The 18,437-nt window shown below is 38.3% G+C and overlaps 1 long non-coding RNA gene across 1 annotated transcript in view; it reads left to right on the forward strand.

Annotated features, from left to right (window-relative positions):
• The first annotated feature begins 9,362 nt into the window (after window positions 1-9,362).
• Window positions 9,363-18,437, forward strand: part of LOC146596316 (uncharacterized) — a 21,476-nt gene continuing 12,401 nt past the window's right edge. Inside the window, exons 1-2 of the long non-coding RNA XR_014895766.1 lie at window positions 9,363-9,370; window positions 9,477-9,618. This is a non-coding gene — a long non-coding RNA (uncharacterized LOC146596316). The remainder of the gene's footprint in view (window positions 9,371-9,476; window positions 9,619-18,437) is intronic.

Here is an 18,437-nt window from a genome sequence, read left to right on the forward strand (position 1 = left end):
TTTTGACTAGCAGAAATACTGGGAGTCACTATTAAAGCAAAAGGTGATTTTGTTTCCATGTGGTAGCTACATGGTGATGGGGAAGGTATTTGTGCAAATCTGAATGGATCTGTAGACTTAATTCTGTGCTGAGTTTACTGAGTTCAGTACACCACCCAATGGTGCATGGGAGAGCGACTGCCAAGCTGATTTTTAGCAGTGAGCTGGATCTGGAGGAGTGGTTTTGGGGTTCAACATTGATGTCAGGAGGATGGGGTTTAGGTGGCAACCTACACCAGAGCTGATTGGGGATTATGCTTTGGAGAGACTGAATTCCTTCCAGGGTGAAAGATTTGTTTTTGACTATAAAGTTAGTGCAAGCAGATCCTATTTAATGCACTGCATCTAAATGCAAGATTTGCCAACATAAGGAAGAATTAGATTCTGTTCTGTAGCTGTCATGGTCTCTGTATCTTGTTCGAGCACTGACTGCAAAGGCAGAGAATAGGATAATACACTACCAGACACAACGGGTGATGGTTTCAATAAAACAGGGATAAAATTATGTTGATACTTACCCTTATTCCTCCTTCTTACCTAGCTTTTCAGATGTTTCAGGATCCATGTACTCCATTTCTGAAGTACAGCAATGTCTCAGTGTGACTTAATTGCCGATACAATGATTTCTCTTCTGCTAGTGAATTTAATTCACTACTTGATAAGGCTTATCTGGATATTAATGGTACCATAAAAATACACTGCCTCTTGCAGTCATGTGAGTAAGTATCAGTCAATTTTAAGTTGAAGTTTTTATTCCTCAACAAACAATGTTTTGTGTTCAGGGTTGTAAACATTTTTTAGATTATCTTGAAGCGATTTGCCTTTACCTAATGTCTTTAACTTAGAGCAAAGCTTCCAAACCATTCAAACCAATTTTCCAGCCTCTRCTAGAACATTTAACCAATGTAGTCTGCAGAGGCAGTTAGCTCAGCCAAAAAAGGTATTTTCATCCCTCCGCAGCACAGTGTTTTTACCAGTCTCCAGAAAGAGCACACCAGCTAAATTTTGTTGCAAGGAAGCAAAACTATTCTGGGCTAACAGACGCTATAGTTTTAACTTTGTCTAGCTAATGTTTCTTCAATAGTAATAATTTGCAGCACTCATATTTTAGTGTGAAGGGGATTCTTGAACGTACTGCAATTCACAGGTCTTAGTAAAACAAGCTAGTATTTTTTGAAGAAATGTATGTCAGCTAATATGGAAACAGAAACTTAGAAACTGATACTAATCAGTGTATTTCTTTGACTTCAGTTCAGCAGGGCAGGGAAGGACTAAGCCTGTATGTTGTGCTAGAAAATCTGTGGCTTGAGGAGAATAAAAAGGAAAGGAGGGAAGATGAAAAGTTTAAAACAAAGAAAAGCATGAAGTATATTTTTTATACGCTGAAAAGGGGGAGGGGAGTAGATTGTGAGTAAATAGAAGATGCTTTGCATTTCATCCTCTTATATATGATGTCAAGCTTAACACACTATCTGCATGTCCCAGAATGATGTAGAATACAGTTCTAGACTTAAATTTATCACCAAAAGATCCAGTAATTTGGACAGTCGTTTATTAAACTTTGTTGAGAATTAATATAGTTTTCTCTGGTATGCCAATATCTAACTTACTATTATTCAAATGAAGATTTTATAAAGAGATTTTGTTTACTTTTTTTACTATCAGTAATTTTCTGTAGTTCAGTCATCTCATTTTTCAGGCCTACTGCTATGTGAGCCTGTAGATTACAAGTGAATGCCAAGCATCAGTGAGAAGTAAAGAGTTTCCCATTGCCACAGGATGAGCAATATGATGTTGCAAAGAGAGAAGACTTGGCTTCAAAAATACAGGTGTCATCAAGTGTGGCTACATAAGTTCTGCCTGTGTTTAATCTGAATGTCAAGAGTTTCTCATGAGGAAGCAGCCATTGATTAAGCCCTGCGAGCTTGGAAGTAGATGCACATTTTCTGTGTCTGTCTGTGTTTACAACTATAATTTTAGCTGTAGTAGAGCTTCTAGAGACTAGAACACTGATTATGGCTTGTTGAGCCAGTATACATTTGAGGGGACTTTGGCATCCTACTGAACATTTGTCTGGAAGGTTCTTTGGTGTGTTTTTATTATTATTATTATTATTTTAATGTAAGGGCATTGAGGAGATAATTCTGCCTTAAGTGCATCAGAGAGAGATTTATCACATGAATTTTCCTCCTATTTATGTTATATGATTGTTTGTCTAGGACTTTTCCATTTGAAAAGATACACAAAGAATGACTTTCCTCTTTTATAGCAATTAACTTACCTGGTCCTAGGTTAAGGTTTTTGTTCCAGGGCTGCTTTTTTCTTGACCTGAGTTGTTCTTTAGTACAGCTTGCATGGTCTTCAGCAGGAGTTTTGCCTCTGAAGGTTTTTGCCATTTGTGCACTKGCGTGCATAAGTGCACCTTGTTCATGAGGCCACACTTCAGAACAGAACTTTAGCTGCATCTTGAGAAAGAAAATTGCAAAGCCTAATGTAGTTAAGTGCCCACTGAATTTCAAAAAGGTTTGAGAACTTTGTTTCGCAAATTTCCTTTCAAAATTTCAACTTAACCCTTAAGATTGGGTTTTGTAGCCCTCAAAAAACAAACAAACAAAAAAAAAAACACACCACCCCTGTTTAACTTTGTAATTGAAAATGTCCAAAACTGTTTACATCACTTTAGTAACTGAGTTTGGAGTTAACAAGATTTTTAAAAGTGAGGACCTGAGAAGAGTAAACTTGAGTGAAGTTCACAATGACAATTGTGTAAAAGAAAAAGCCTACACAAGTTAACTTGCTGAATAAAGAATGACCAGCATGGCATGTTCTTGACAGCTGTAGAGATTGTATTATCCTTTATCAAAGTGATTGAAATGAATTGTCTCTCTGAGATTGAGTTGATAAAGCTGGAAGGTGTATATACAAGTGCTTGTGCAAGAGTCTGAATGGGCATTATGATTAAAAGAACTTACTCTTTCCAGGGAGTAACACAGCCCAGGGATACTGGTCTTGTGTTTTGGCATATTAGGGAAAGAATGTGTAGAGAATGGCATTTATTATTCTCAAAGCAGCTGTGAAGCAGGATAAAATAAGAGATGAGACCTAGAGTTTCAAGTTTTATCTCTGTTCCTGCTTGTAAAATGGCAGTATTGAATAGTGAACACTTCGTACTGAAACTTTGGAAGCTGTTCAGCTGGAACTGTGGTTAGAGATGGGGCAAGAGGGGAGACGATGAGTGATCTCATTTGATGAGCGTTGCAAGACTGGATTCAAATGAGATCCAACAGCAAGGACATTTCCGCACAGTGCTGTCTGATTTCCAGGATTTTCTCATTGTCTGCTGAAATGTGCTTACATGATGACAGCTGTGTTCACCTGCATGAATCTGTGTGGTTATGCATGGTGAGATAAAGATGGTGAGCAGAGGTTCTCTCTCTTCCCTGGTCCCAGCAACCTTTGCCCAGAGGTGGGCCTTCAGCATGGGTCTCCTCACATTGTCTCCTGCTCATTGGGTTAACTGTCTTCAGGAGCTCTGCACGGAAATGACAACGCAGCAGTGGTTGCAGGTCATGGTAACCTTCTCTAAGGTTGCCACAGGCTTTTCTGAAGAACAGCGGCTTCTGGAATTGTTAGCGTTACTAGATTCAGCTACATGGTACTCTTTGGACTGGATCTCCCTGTGTGCCACATCTGCATCTATGAAAGCAGTACAGTAGTATCAGTGCTGATAAGCAGGTAATTCAGTGGTCTGTTTGTATAGCTAGCTGCATGTGGGGACTTCTCTGTAGCCAAAATGTGGGGGAATTTTGTATTTGCTATTGGAACACAACTAGCTCAGAGCTGGGACGTGACAGTACTTCAAACAAAGCAAGACAACAGTAAAGGACAGATTCTTATATTCTGGCTTTAATAGGCAAAAAGAACAAGAAATGCAACTGACAGCATGTGTATTTGTTATTTTTAGGCTGTCTATAAAACCTACTGTTGATTTCCTTCGAAGTGTGAACCATCATTATCTGAGGTTTAATTTCTTGGTAATTCTTCCAAGGCACTGCCATCATCTTTGGTAGGTAACACCAGAATCTTTGCACTTACTAAGGTTCACCTTATTGTCAAAAGCTACTAAGCAGATTTATCTGGAAAGGCTGCACAGAGTAGCATTCTGAAATAATTCCTCAAGCAGTTCAGCCAGACAGGGAAAGTGTTGTTTAAGAGAGAACCAAAGATGACCTACGTCATTGTGACTGTATTATGAATGGAATGATACAAGTTAACATCAGCCTAAGACTTAATATCTGTAAAAACCTGGGAAGTGGATGAGTGGGGGAATTCTTCTTTCCACACTGGGGGCCTGGCTTGATTGCTGGAGCCGGCACTCCATGCTCTTGCCAAAGATAGCAGATGATTTCCAGTGGCCACACCTATTTAGAGTTGTTATTTTATGTCTCATCTAAAAATGGAGAACATAACTGTTGTTCTGTTTTGGAAAAATACAACAGGCATTGCAGATGCTTCCAAAACTAACAACTCTTTAGAAAAATAATCGTGTTCTGGAGAGTAGCAGCCACAAGATCTTTATTGATCTAATGCTTTGATAATGTGACTGTTGTTAATTTCGTTGGTATTTATAGTACTGGCTCTAGCTATGATAATCATACATACCGTCATCTTATTCTTTCAGAGTAACATATAGTTGGTTAAATATTTTTTGAGTGTGACCTTATATTTCATTAAAAATATCACATAGTACCTCTTCAAGGTACTGTGTATTGATTGTGGTCCTGATTAGTGCTCGCTATTGAGAACAGAATGTGCACCATCCTCAGTGCACAGAAGTGTGCTCCCTTCTCATGTACTCTAGGGCAGCGTGGTTATTTTTTGTCCGTCGGGACTGTACATTACTATGCTCAGCAGTGCCATGCTGGTTCCTGTTTGTCTTGTACTTTGTGCTGCTTCTCTGCTAACTCCATCCACCTTTTCAGATTATACATGTGTGTAGGCCCAGCTCGGGCAAAGGCTGCCCCATTCTTGTAGGACTTGCCTTGAAGATCTTATTCAAGGTCATTACCTTCAGGTGATGTCAGTACTTTTCCACCAATCTAGTGGCAGGTTCATAGCCAGAGGACATGATCTTACTTTTTTTTTTTGATTCTTTTATTCATTCACGATCCATGCACTGAAAGAAGCAGGGCTGTGCAAATAATGGAATTTAAGTGGTTGTTTGGCTTCACCCAAACTAGAAGGTTTCACTTTTGGACAACTGTAATCAAAGCCAAAGAAGCAAAGAAAATGATTCTTGAAAAAAAAGTGGTGCATGTGCTACTCCCACTTTACATGCAAGTAGATCATAGCTAGACTATCATTCCAGACGCAGGACAGTGAAGGTCAGATCTTTTCTGTGCTTTTATCTACTGACCTTTGCTGTATTTTCTGATCTGTGCAGAAATACCAAGTTTTTGATAAGAAGCATATGTATAGCTTAAAAAACCCAAACCTGTATAAAGAACATTTGTTTGGTTAGTGACTTGCATTGTTTTGCCTGGGGAACCCCTATTAATCCAAGTAATTATCACATGTAAACAGCAAGTTTTATGCAGTGTGTTCCTAAAGTTTACATTATTGCCTAATTAAAGATTTGATTTGTTGAAATTATGTAATTATTGTATGGACTTGCAACATTTAGGCACTTTCTAGAGTGATTTTCAGCATTTGTTACATAATTAGCATTCCTAGTACTAGGTGGAGCCTGAGTTCAAACTGGCACAGATGGTGTTAACAAAAGCAGTCCATATTTTTGAGATGTATTGTGAAGTAGTTTCTATTCTGCAGTAGCAATCTTTATTTTGTAGGTATCTGTGGTTAGAGGTTTCTTGGTCCGCTCACAAAAACAACCTCAGAATATGCCAGTTTACTGGTTTAGATCCTAGAATATTATTACTCTCCCCAAACTCCAACCAGCATCATGAAACCACAAGATTCAAATGAACAATAGGATTTGTTTGGCAAAAAGATTTGTTCCTAACCCTGCAAGATGTGATTTGTTGTTCTTTGGCGATTAATGGGGAGGCGAATTCCATTGCTTTGAGTCCAGTCTCAAGGGAAAGCTTGTCTTCCATCCTGTGAAGCGGGATGGCTGTTTCAACACGGCAAACTCGGTTGTTAGACTGGAACATGAGACAGCTTTACAGACTGGTAAATACAAATCTCAAAAGTAGTTCGCACAAGAGTTTGGCTCAGAACTGTGAGCCAGAACATCCCTAACTAGCTGGAAAAGCTTCCTCCTTGCAGCCTGTAAAATAGGCAGTGAGATTACCAGGGAACCTCTATCTAAAAGGTGGATCATGTGAGCAAAGCCTTCAGCTAAAAGTTAGTGGCACTAATTTGCATTGTTGTAGGCAAGCAAAAATCTGGTGATGTGGCTGTATTTGCCAACATGAATTTCTGTTTTTCCTGTACTTGTCTAACATTTGGGGTAAAAATTAACTCGTTGCCTTTCCCATGATTGGATACATCTCTTAGTCTAATGTAGACTGTATAGAGCACAGACCTCGTTGGGGAGTTCCAAAATTTCTAGAACGTCTTGATAAAGTTTTGGGTTATATGACATTCTTCAAATATTTCCAAAGCATTTTTCTGAAAACATTCTTTTCAAATAAAATAGAAGTAAGCAGATATTTTTTCTGTGATGAGTCTTCACAGAAGCAAATGCAATTTGAAATCTCCTATCCAATTTTATATGAAATTGAAGGCAAAACATTGTTAGTACAAAATCAAGCCAGACTTCTGATAAACCTTAATTTTAGTAAAGTCTGAAAAATCCACTCATTCTCATTGAAATTGAACATCCAAGAAGAATTGAAGCAGCTGAAAGCAAACAAGAAATGTCAGTGTTTGGCTTCCATTTTGTTTTTTTAAATCTCCTTTTAAATGCACCATTCAGTTGTCTAAAATTCCTGAAACATGGTGGAAGTAGGTGACAATTAGCAATAACTTCAACAATATATTTCTTTAGTGAGATGATGCTTGAACGAATCAACCTTACTAAAACTTCCTTGCTCTTAAAAATGTGGAATTGAAAATTTTTAAATATTTCTATTCTGCATGTCTGGTACCATGACTGCAATTAATTTCCTTATGATCCAATCCAGATAAGYTATCATGAGACTGTCAGCTAGGTGCTTTTCTTTTCTCCCAGGGTGACTTCTGCCTGTGTTCTTCTCTTACAGTCTCCGTGTAGGCAATTAAATTGTTAACAGTTTCATAGCCGTATAAGATGTTTGGTAGTGTCTGGCAACTATTGAATCATGCAAAGTTTCAAGATCTTACAACCTAAAAATATTAAAAAATAGTGCAAAAAAAGCAGTGAAACAATAAAACCAAACCCTTAAGAGCTGTAGATGAGAAGTCATTGGCAAGGGATACTCTCTATCTTACAAAAAGTTTTAAATATAAAGGTTCCAATAAATTCTTTAGAAAATAAAAAGGAAAGAAAGAATAAGATTGTCATAGGAATCTCGTATGGAACCAACATATCTTGACTGTGTACAAATTCTTTCAAAGAAACATTTGGAAAAGTTCTTTGCAGCATTTTTATTGTGTTTTTCTTCATCAGTTTCACTGCCGAGATAATTTAATGTGGGTTGAATAGTTGCTCTCTCATTCTCTTTAAGTTCTTTGACATGAGTATCTCATCTCAAAAATGGAACTTTTTTCTGTTATGTAATTCAGACTCTTTGTTTGGAGAACAATGGCTGCAACTTTATTGTGCTCTAATCCAGACAGATTTTTGAAGGCTGTGCATCCTATTGCTCAGGAATCTTTTTACTACTTTGCTGCATTAAACAGCGACAGCTATTCCCTGGTTAAGCAGTGGTGATTAGTGAGGATGACAGAAGAAATCCTAACTTTGAGATAAGCCACAGAATATAACAAATGCACTTAAATATCAGTGGTTAAAGCTTTGATAATTATTCCTATGGCACCAAACCCAGTAATAATTCAGAATCTTTATGGAATAATACTGTATAAAAGAGTTGCCTTACTAGAACAGATAATTGTCCCTCTGGCCTCTATGCCCTCTCTGCCATTTGTGATAGAAGCCATTACTGGATGCTTTAGGGCAAGGTGTTAATCCTCTTCCCTTCAATGTACTTAATTATATAATACTATATCCTTGGCAGAGTTGGAGCAGAAGGATTTCTTTCTGATCCCAGCTGCTGATCAGCTTATGCCTTGATGATAAGGATTGATAGCCCTAATAATTTCTTTATTAGCTAAAAGCAGTTGCTATTTATTCTTTTTCATAATTAAATTTATATTTTGCAGATGTCAGACAGGTGGGATAGAATCTTATAAATATTCCAACAGCTTTTTGAAATTTTCTAACTAGTTTGTTTCAATAGTCTAATTCACTCTTCCACAAATCTTATAAATTTGCCTAAACCACAACTGAACTGATCCTTTCACATAAYAGTAAGATCTGAACCTTTTCATCTATAATGAATAAAGACCTATTACATTTAATAAGATTGACCCCAATCCTCCTACACACAACACTCCATCTGTACAAATTTCATTAAATAATATTCTCCTTTGCTCTCAAAATCTCTAATTTGGGGATACATGGAATTTTCTGATTACACCCAGCTCTGAAGGTTTTATTGTTAATGTGAGTAGCCCCCATGAGAACAAGCACTTCTTTATTTACTGGCTCAATTCCAGACAGACACAGAGAAGTTGTGTGTCTGTCAGAAGGGGCAGACCCTTTGCTGCTCTGCCAAGACTCTCTCCAAGATTTTTGTTTGACAGATGTGTTCTGCAGAGCTAGAAGAATCATTGGTAGTTGGGATTGATTATCTTGGGTTTCAGTGCTGGGATTTTTTTGCAGAAGCAAGTTCTTGATCTGCCCTTGTAATTCTATTGTATTCTCACTTCTTCCTATTTATTTGAATTCCTTCCAATATAGTCTGAGCAACAGCTGTAACCAATTGCATTTCTTCATTAAGCACATTTTGTAAAATATTTGTATTGTATCCAGTTTTAAATATTTAAATGATGTTCTGATCACAATCGTCCAATCCAAATTAATAACCAGTATGTCTGGACGTGGAATATACTTGTGCTGAGTTGTGACTGAGCAGACAGAATTAGTTATGTCTCATTTGTGCTTTCTTCCTCACAGTGCCTTTGGCTGAAGCATCTGTGCAGCTCCATCTGAAAGCCAAAGTCAAGGCCTTCTTGATCTCCAAGGCAATGTAGAGTTGGACAAAGCTGAGTGCCTGTGGACTTGAGGATTGGCCTGACTATGCAGGAGAAAAACAAGATCAAAATGGTTTGTAGCACTGACAGCACCCACTTCAATCTTAACTTAGGTCTTCACGATAAAAAGAAAGATTTGTCATTGACAGCTATATCTTAAGTGTTGTTATGCGTCACAGGCAGGCTTCCAGCTGTCTAAAGCAGATCAAAGATGCAAGAGAAGTCTGGCTGTCTACATCCTGGAAGCTCAAAACAACTGAGAATGTGGCTAGAATGTCTGTGAGCCAGCCATATGGCACTCCTGTGTCACAGGACTTAAGAGTAAGTATTCAGTTTAGAGGTAGTAGCATTGCTACAAGCGTACCTAGAAGGGAGCTTCATTGTGTGACATCTTTTAGCCAGACGTTTATTTCCAAAGCAAGGTGAAGTTGTTTGCCTTTTTCCAGCATGTGTTGCATTTTCAGACCATGAAGAAGCTTTGTGTTCTACCAGAGCTGCAAAGCCATTGCCAGGTTTTAACTTGATGGACTAATTTTCATTTTCAGTGTGATACTATTATCAGACTGAAAAACAATCCTGTCATATGCCAAACCTGGCCCTCAACTCTCACTGCTACTAGGATAGGCAAACATTCCAGGAATCTCATGTTCTGTCTTAATTCCAGCATTCCCCAGTGATTCAGTTATTTCTTAGAAAAATATATTCTGTGTAGTGCACATTTATGCTGTAACTTTCACCTTGAAAGATCCCAGCCTAGGTTACCAACAATATATACTGGATCACATCCTCATCGACCACACTATTAAGATGTCTGTAGTATTTACATACATGCTGCCAATTTGCAGCAAGCACTTCAGTGCAATTGTCAGGGCTAGAACCCAGCAGGAAGGCGAGACTACAGAGCACTTTATGGCAGGAAGTAGTAATTTTCTGAAAGCAAACACTGAAATTTTGGGGAGTCAGAGGACGAACTCCTCAACCCTTCTCTGTTTGATAATCGCAATATATTCTTCAGTGATTATATGAATTTAATCTGTATGAAATGTATGAAAACTGCTGTTCTATCTCTCATCCAAAGTCAGCAGTTTTCTACTGACTTTAATAAAATGCATGGCAATTTTACTTACTTTATTAAAATAAAAACCTAAACTTCCTGAACTATTGTCTAAAAAGTAGAGTCAAGCAGAAGTTAAGGCTGCTTTGAAATGTAACCTTTAAAGAGTAGGATCAGCTGAAAACAAATAAGACAGTAAGTGGGGCTGTGCTCTTCAGTGTGCCTTCTTCTCTCATTATCCCACCTAATACTCTAGTGTTTCTGTTTACCATTTTAAGAATGTTTAGGGCAATTTTCCTGTGTTTACACAACCATGTTTTGCTGCCTGTCAGTATCAGTATGCAGTAATACAGGTCACTGCAAAGTCAGTATTGGAACTTCCTAGATCAGTGAGTCTGGAATTGTAATTTATTTTGTTTTAATCTTTTTCTGTGCGTTATTTGCATGATTGGAAGTTTGCCCTCGTGAAAACTCTGGGCAGCCTTTTCAGATTATCTAATTCCTTGTGAAATTTTTACAGGATAGAATAAGATAGGAATGCCCCTAGGATTTGCTAGGATAGGAGATGAGGAAAGTGTTAAGAAAAGGAAAAAATAATTTTCGTATATGGGTCTGATAGAATAGTTGTTCTCTTATTTCACTGTGACCAAAAAACATTTCTGTTTTGTTTGTTTATTTGTTTATCAGTGTTTCTCAATATACTCACTTGAGCTAGGTGTATGGAAAAAGCTTGGAAAGGCAACTGAAGATGCAAACTGATAAAATGATATTATTATTTATAATATGTTTGTTTTTTGGCCTGTACTCATATAGGAATGGAATTCTGGGGTTGGTTTTATTTCCTTGTAGTGATTCTTTTCAAGTATATAAGAAAAATGTTTTTTGTTATTTTGTAAATAGTAATTTCCTTGTCAGCTTTCAGATATAAAAATACAAGCTTCTTTCATGCAAGTTACTTGTATATTTAGGCATATTTATGCATTTATTTATCCTGACACTATATGGCACCAACATGAGGGACAACAGTTAAAGTTTTACAGCAAATTATGCCTTTTTCCATCTAAGATTCAGATGAACAATTCTCTATCAGTAAAGCATTTGTGCTTTCAATTGTGTGATTTGCATGGACTGGCAATATGCAAAGAAAAAGTACCATTTGTTTTATGTGGAAACTTAACTGCTCTAACAGTCAGCTACAGCAAAGCTGGAAAATATGATAATGATATTTTCGTGACACAGCTAACAGGGCCAGCCCAGGTGGCACCATGCTTCATGCAGAGTGTCCAGAAGCACACACTGAGAAATTGTACAGGGCTCGATGTTGCTGCTGAAAATCGGAGGATTCTAATTCTAGTTCTGTGGTTGGTATGTCTATATCATATCCACATTCACTGGCTCTGAGTCAGAGTGGCTTTTGTGATCAGTGATGGAGTTAGAACAGAGCTGTGAATTGGTGAGGATCTTCAAATATGTTTTAAGAACTAAGAGAGATAGTATAGGTCATGTCTTACCTGTCACTCTTATGTTGTATCCTTATAGATAATGGAATTTATTTACAAGTTAATGCAAATAGCTCGCTTCTCTACTACTTAAAAATTCAGAATGGTCATTCTCAGGCAGTCACAAAGTGAATAAAGAATTTCCCATACAGCTATACAGTGCCATTTGGAGACTTTACATATTCCTTATACAAATAGAAGTACCAGCAAAGTTGGTGGGAGTTGTGTTTTAGGACTACAGAATCAAGTCTTTGTGCAACCAAGTCCAAAGCAACCTATAGACTGACGCTAGTGGGCAAAGTTTATAAAGTGTAGTAGACTGTACACCAGCAGGAAGCCCGACTCATAACGATGTTATTAACTGTCTTTGCTGGAGTATGAGACATGTGCATCATATAGTCTCCATCTCCACTCCCTGTAACCAAAAGCTTTGGGGTTTCTTGCTAMACTTGGGAGGGATTTCTACACAGCAGTCTCTTTATTTGTATTTTATTTGGACTTGGTAACCGGAAGGGGGCTTGCTTCTGACTACAGAGAACCATGTAGCAGGGAGACATGTTACTTCCAGCATCTACAAATATCTTGCTTGTCTTTGCTAAAACCACATCCCCAGCTACTCACTAAAAGGCCCTTTTTATCAGAAGTATTGCAAACATCTGCGTTGTCGGCGATCRTGCTTTTCTCTGACATTCTTTCTATTAGTCCAAGAGAACTAGCAGCTTGCCTGGTAGATCAAATATGGATTGTGGCATTTTAAAATGTGTCTACCCCTGTCCTGTRTGTGCTGCTATTGTTCTCATACCTCGCTACCTCATCGTTGTCTTGAAACATATTACAGAATTGCTGTCTGAAACATAGCTGTCAAGTGTCCTGCGTGGTGAACTTTGTGGTGTTGAATAAACGTACGCATGACCAAAAGATGTGTGAGATTCTATAGGGCTGGAGACTTTGATATTACCTTCTGGTTTGTTGTTGTGTTTCTCATTTTAGGTGAGCTATGAAGCAGATAAAATCTTTAAAACTTTGTTCTGTGGAACATTATAGTTGTGGCTTTTGGTGTTTTCTGGTTTGTCTTTTGTGCAATGTTGAAAAGCATTTTCTGATATTTGTAGTAGACTAGATGTCATTTAAACTGTGATTTCAAACTTACTCATTCTCTGCGTGTTGTACAAGCTTAAAAGGAACAATCAAATTTGACGTTACTTGTTTGTAGGAGTTAATGATGAAGAAAGAATCCTGGAGATGAGTTTGAGCCTCATTCATGCCAGAGGCTGTTGGTAGGTAAATTTGTGCATCACCRAAACTGTTGTGTTTTAATCACACCAACATTTTGGAGTGGTTAAATTGACCAGAGCTCTCCTGTGAAGAGCAGAGTGCTTGAGGGAAAAAAAAGAAGCGCCTTTTAGTGGAATGTTGGAAGTACAATGTTCAAACAGGATGGAAACTGTGTACTTCTTGCCTCTTCTCCTTTGAAGGCAGCATTTAGGTAATTCTCAGCTACCACAGTCTCATGGATTGCAGGGACTAAATTGAAGGATCTGAATGGGCATGTGACTGGTGGTCATAGCTGCTGTAGTGGCGCACCACAGCTCTGCTGACTTGGCATGTGAGAAAATGGCCTCATTTATTAYGGTAAAATCATTGCAGTTTCTACCATCTGTAGAACAGGTTATTGGGAATCTCTCTCATAAGATGATCCCTAAAAGCTGTTAATGAGACTAGAGCTGAAAGGAAAATAGTGGTGATAATGAATGGGAAATAAGGTTCCCAGGGGCACTTCCTCAGGTATGAAGTGGTAAATGTTACTAGATTTCACATATATGCTGTTGCTCCAGTAACTCTGCCTATAAAGCTACGTTGAGAGGCATTCAATTTTCTTTGGTCCTCAGTGAAGGAGTTTATGAAGTAAGTTTACAATATCATCCTCCCTATAAAGTGGCATTACTTCACCTTATAACATATTTGCCTATGGGTCTGATTTGAGAGGACTTCTAACATCTCAGGAAACTGATAACGTTCTCTGCAACTGTTCACCGCTGGAGCAAGTTTAAAGGAAGGTGGTTCTTAGGATAACATTCTGTAGAAAGGTGTTAAAACCTAGGAGAATCTCATTTATTATTAGATTTGTCAAGGTTTTGTAATTTCTACAGAGCTTTATTAAATCCTATTAGTGTCTTGCTTCATCCCTCTTAGACTACACAGGCTGATGAAAAAGGACTCTGATCAAAATGTGCATTTCTAATAGTGATCGTAGAATCACAGAATCAGTAAGGTTGGAAGGGATCTCTGGAGATCATCTAGTCYAAACCCCCTGCTCAAGTAAGGTCACCGAGAGCATCCAGGTGGGCCTTGAAGATCTCCAGAGAAGGAGACTCCACARCCTCTCTGGGCAACCTGTCCCAGTGCTCTGTCACTYGCACAGTGAAGAAATTCCCCCTCACCTTCAGGCAGAACTGCCTGTGCTTCAATTTCTGCCCAYTGCYTCTTGTCCTGTCACRTGGGACAACTGAAGAGAGTTTGTCCCCGTCCCCTTGACACCCTCCAGGTACTTGTACACGTTGATAAGATCCTCCCTGAGTCTTCCCTTCTCCAGGCTAAGGAGGCCCAGCTCTCGCAGCCTTTCCTCACAGGGCAGATGCTCCAGCCCTCTGATCACCTTCGTAGCCCTTCGTGGCCCTGATAAAGTCATTTGATCTGTTAGAACTGCTGTACTTAGAAGAAACCTTATATTGCTGTCGGTATTTAAAGACAAGACAGAATATGACCWTAAAATCTTATTTTTTGAATGTTTTTATTCAAACCATCTGCATTTTGCTATTAATGAGAAACATGTTTCAGCAAAAAAAAGGTTTTTAAAGTGTTTATTTAGAACACATTATTTGACATAAGCAATTTTGATTAACCAGTCATTATTGTATTTCTGAAAAACAAGAAAAACGGAAAGCATTTTCTTCAGTATTTTTGAAATGTTTTGTCCTTGAAACATATTTCCTTACCAAAAAAAAGATCTATTCTAATGATTCTCCAAGCAGTGATGAACTACAAGTCAGAATGTATCTTTCTACTTTATGGGCTTCCTTTATGCAGCCACCTCTGAGATGCATTCTGTTGAGCACTACGCAACAGGGACTTGTGCAGATGAAGTGCTCAATATAGCTGTGATACAGCAGTGCAAGAACAGAGTTTCGGTTTGTGAGTCATGAGTGATGTGCTTGCTACCTGTGAAATTTTTGCTACTACARAAAATTAAAAAGTTTCAAAGTGAGCTAGGCAGGGCAAGCAAGAAGGTGTCACACAGACCAATTTTAGACTTGTGAAAACTGATATGGCACTTTTAATTGCTTYCACTAATCATTGTTTTGTCCTCCATTAAAAGATACAGCAGCTCCGGCAGCCATGAGCATACTTGATTCATTTCTGCTCAGAGGAAAAAGCTTTTTCTTCCATTTCCAGACCATTTGCATGTATGTTATCTTAGTTTTCATCTTCAGCTATGCTGGAAGTATCAAGCCTCAGATGATTGAGAGGGTGGTGTCTCCATCCCAGTGTATTTGCATATTTTGGGGATGGGCAAACCTGAAAACATGTGGGCTGGGTCTGGGTTTGGACTCAGTTCCCTGCAGTTTGGCTGCCTGCATGAGCTCAATCAAAATACCTAAGAATATGCCTTCAGTGCACTTGTGACAAGTTACTGGATGCTATACTGAGCTGTTTGTGCGGTGCTGTGAATCTTAGTCATATTCAGGAAGTGCTTTTAACCTGGCCATAGAAAGATTCAGGGAAAGAGGTAGTTGAGTTTTTAGCAAGAAGAATTTTAACAGGTTTCTAATGGATCGTGTTAATCTATCCAGTATTTGGTCTCTTTCATTGCTAGAGAGTTTTTGCTTTAACTAGCTTAGATAGAACTTTGTTGCATGGAAGTTAAAATGTACCCAGAAGAAATAAGTTTTTTAGGTGGCTTCATCAAAAAACATTTAGAATTGAGCTTTTAAACGTATCAGAGCTATTTGCATCGTCCCCCAGCGATGACAGTGGAACATTCCTTTAGCTATTACATGAGGCAGAATCTCTTTTCAAAAGTGTTAGAATGTGCAGCCAGTCCAGACATCTGAGCTGCTGGAAAAAAAGTAGAGGCAGTGTGTAATTTTTTTTAAATCAAAATGCTCTGAACTAGTGAGGACATAAGCATCTGAACTCACTGCAATGAGCAGATAATTTGTAACTAATGAAAACTATGAATGCAGATAGCAGTAGAGTGACACACACACATTTTGACACAGATGACAAGAATACTCTGCAGCCTGTACAGAATTCTTCTAAGTATTGCATAAAAATCCTTTCTGTGGTGCTCTTAGAGTGTGTCAGCAATCAATGCACTGATCAGTAGAATATGTTAACACAGTGAATAAAACAGGATTAGAGGATATTGTGGCTAGAAGACCGAAGCATTCTACTTTGTTTTCTGATAATCATACAGTTCTAGGGTTTCAGGGTGAATTTTAAATGCCGTGTTTCACTGCTATTCACTAAGAATTGCAAATAGTTACCTTAAGAAAAGAAAAAAAAGAAGGAACAAAAGAGGTTTCAGATGTCACAGTCTGTATTCCAGGAAAACCTGCCAAGCCTCTAGAAAATTGAACTTAGTAACCAAATCTATTAAAATAATAAACTTTTACAGAATTTTCRTTTTATTATGCTTTCATCCTAAGGTATTTAATAGAATACATGTTACTTATAGCACATCATACACTTTTCAGGCTTTATCTGCTTGGTCGCTGTTTATATAACTAATAGGAATTTTTGCAGCAGACCCCACAATGAAGTATAGTGGTGTGGCCCTCTAAAGTGCACATTGTAGAACCCAGGAATCTGCGATATGCGCTAGGTCTGTACTACAGTATGTTTTCTCCCCCCTAAATCAGGAAAATATTGTGCRATCTTAGTGATGTTCTTCACTTAGCACAGGGAGGGAGAGTTGCAAATAAATATACTAGCTTCTTGTGAGACTGCAGATAGAGTATACCCCATTAAAAAAAAATAGTTAAACAAGAGGAATGAAATAGCTTTCCAAAACATTATTCTTGATCTGATTACTAGGACTTTAGTTAACACTGTCCTTTTGTGGAAGAAAATTGTGGGACAAAAAAAAGAAAAAAGAGTCTCCTGGGATGAAGTCAATATTACTCATTARCAATTATATTTGAAAGTTAAAGGAACAGCATTCTTCCGTAGTAAATCCAAAAGCAGTAGTGTAATAAAAAACAGGACAATAAAATCATACCAACAGAGAGAGTCTGAGTGACTGGAGACCTGGACTGAAACTCCCAATTCTTGAGTTCTATCTCTGAATCATTTTATGGCATTGGTAAATCAATTAGGCCAAATCCTTTCCTGAATGTGTAGCCCACATAAAGGTACTAAGGGAGAGTACTAAGCTGTATTGAAGCACAAGCTCTCCCCCGTCTTCATTCATTCACATCTTTCTGTCCTATGCGACAGGGTGCAAGAAATTGAATCACTTTCCCTTCCAGTGCAGTGGCAAGTGTTTCTATTACAAACCATATAATAAAAGTAGAAAGGAGAGAAACTGGTGTAGTAAACATAGACTTCCCTGCAGCACCATGCTAACACAGCTATTTGCTTTCAAAGACAAATACTGCATTGACCAATTACTTCTGAGCTAGCCTTGCTATCACTGAGAGAGTGTAAATATTTGGGAGCATTGCTAGGTAAGTAGGTGTTCGTGTCACTGTGTCTGCTTGCTCCTGGCCCTGCAGTCTCCTCATATCTTTTGTGCGGAAATTCATGCAACTGTCTGAGATAAAGGAACTGATCTGGGTGCCAAAGAACCCTTTTTGGAAAATATTTCAACTGGATCAGCTCCTTGATCAGGTTTAAATTGATTGCCCTGCAGGTGGATTGACACTGTTGGGAAGCTGCATACAAGGGGATCTCAGCAACTGCAGTGGGGATTTCTTAAGCTTGTGCTCCTGGAAAACTGCAAGCAGAGCCACACATTCTGCCATGCTATTCAATACTGTGTCCAACTTTTGTACAAGTGATTTTGAAGAGATGTTCTTCATTAGCCTTGTGCATATGGCATAGTAAGTTGTTTTCCTTTTACGCCACTGTCAAAACAGTCTAGTAGACTCTGCAGCTGTGGCACACTGCAGCTTTTCCTTGCAGTGATGAGTGCCTGGAGTGAGAGTGACTTGCCTACTCTGGGCAATCCTGAAAATGTGGAACTCGTTCCCTCTGGAGTTATGAAATGTGGATGGATTCCTCTTTTTTTTTTACGGTGGAAAAGCATGAAATCATAGCCACATTGGCTAGAGTTATTATTCATTTAACAGTTAAACTTCCATTATGTTTTACTGTTTGCTGCATGCCATTTTTATGGGCTTCGGTTTTATGTATTTTGCAGTTAACTGTTTAAAAGGAGAAAGAAGTGATTTACCAGGACTGTGCCTTTCTCCCTACTAATTCTGTGCTTTTCTTGTTGCTAGGATGGTATTTGTTTCACATTGCATGTGAGTGTATCGCAAAATGTAGTTGTATAAAATTTTATTGTCTCATTGTTTGTAAGA

The sequence above is a fragment of the Rhea americana genome, unplaced genomic scaffold (genome assembly GCF_003343005.1).
Source record: "Rhea americana isolate MKP2758 unplaced genomic scaffold, rheAme1 scaffold_203, whole genome shotgun sequence".
Lineage (NCBI taxonomy): Eukaryota > Metazoa > Chordata > Aves > Rheiformes > Rheidae > Rhea > Rhea americana.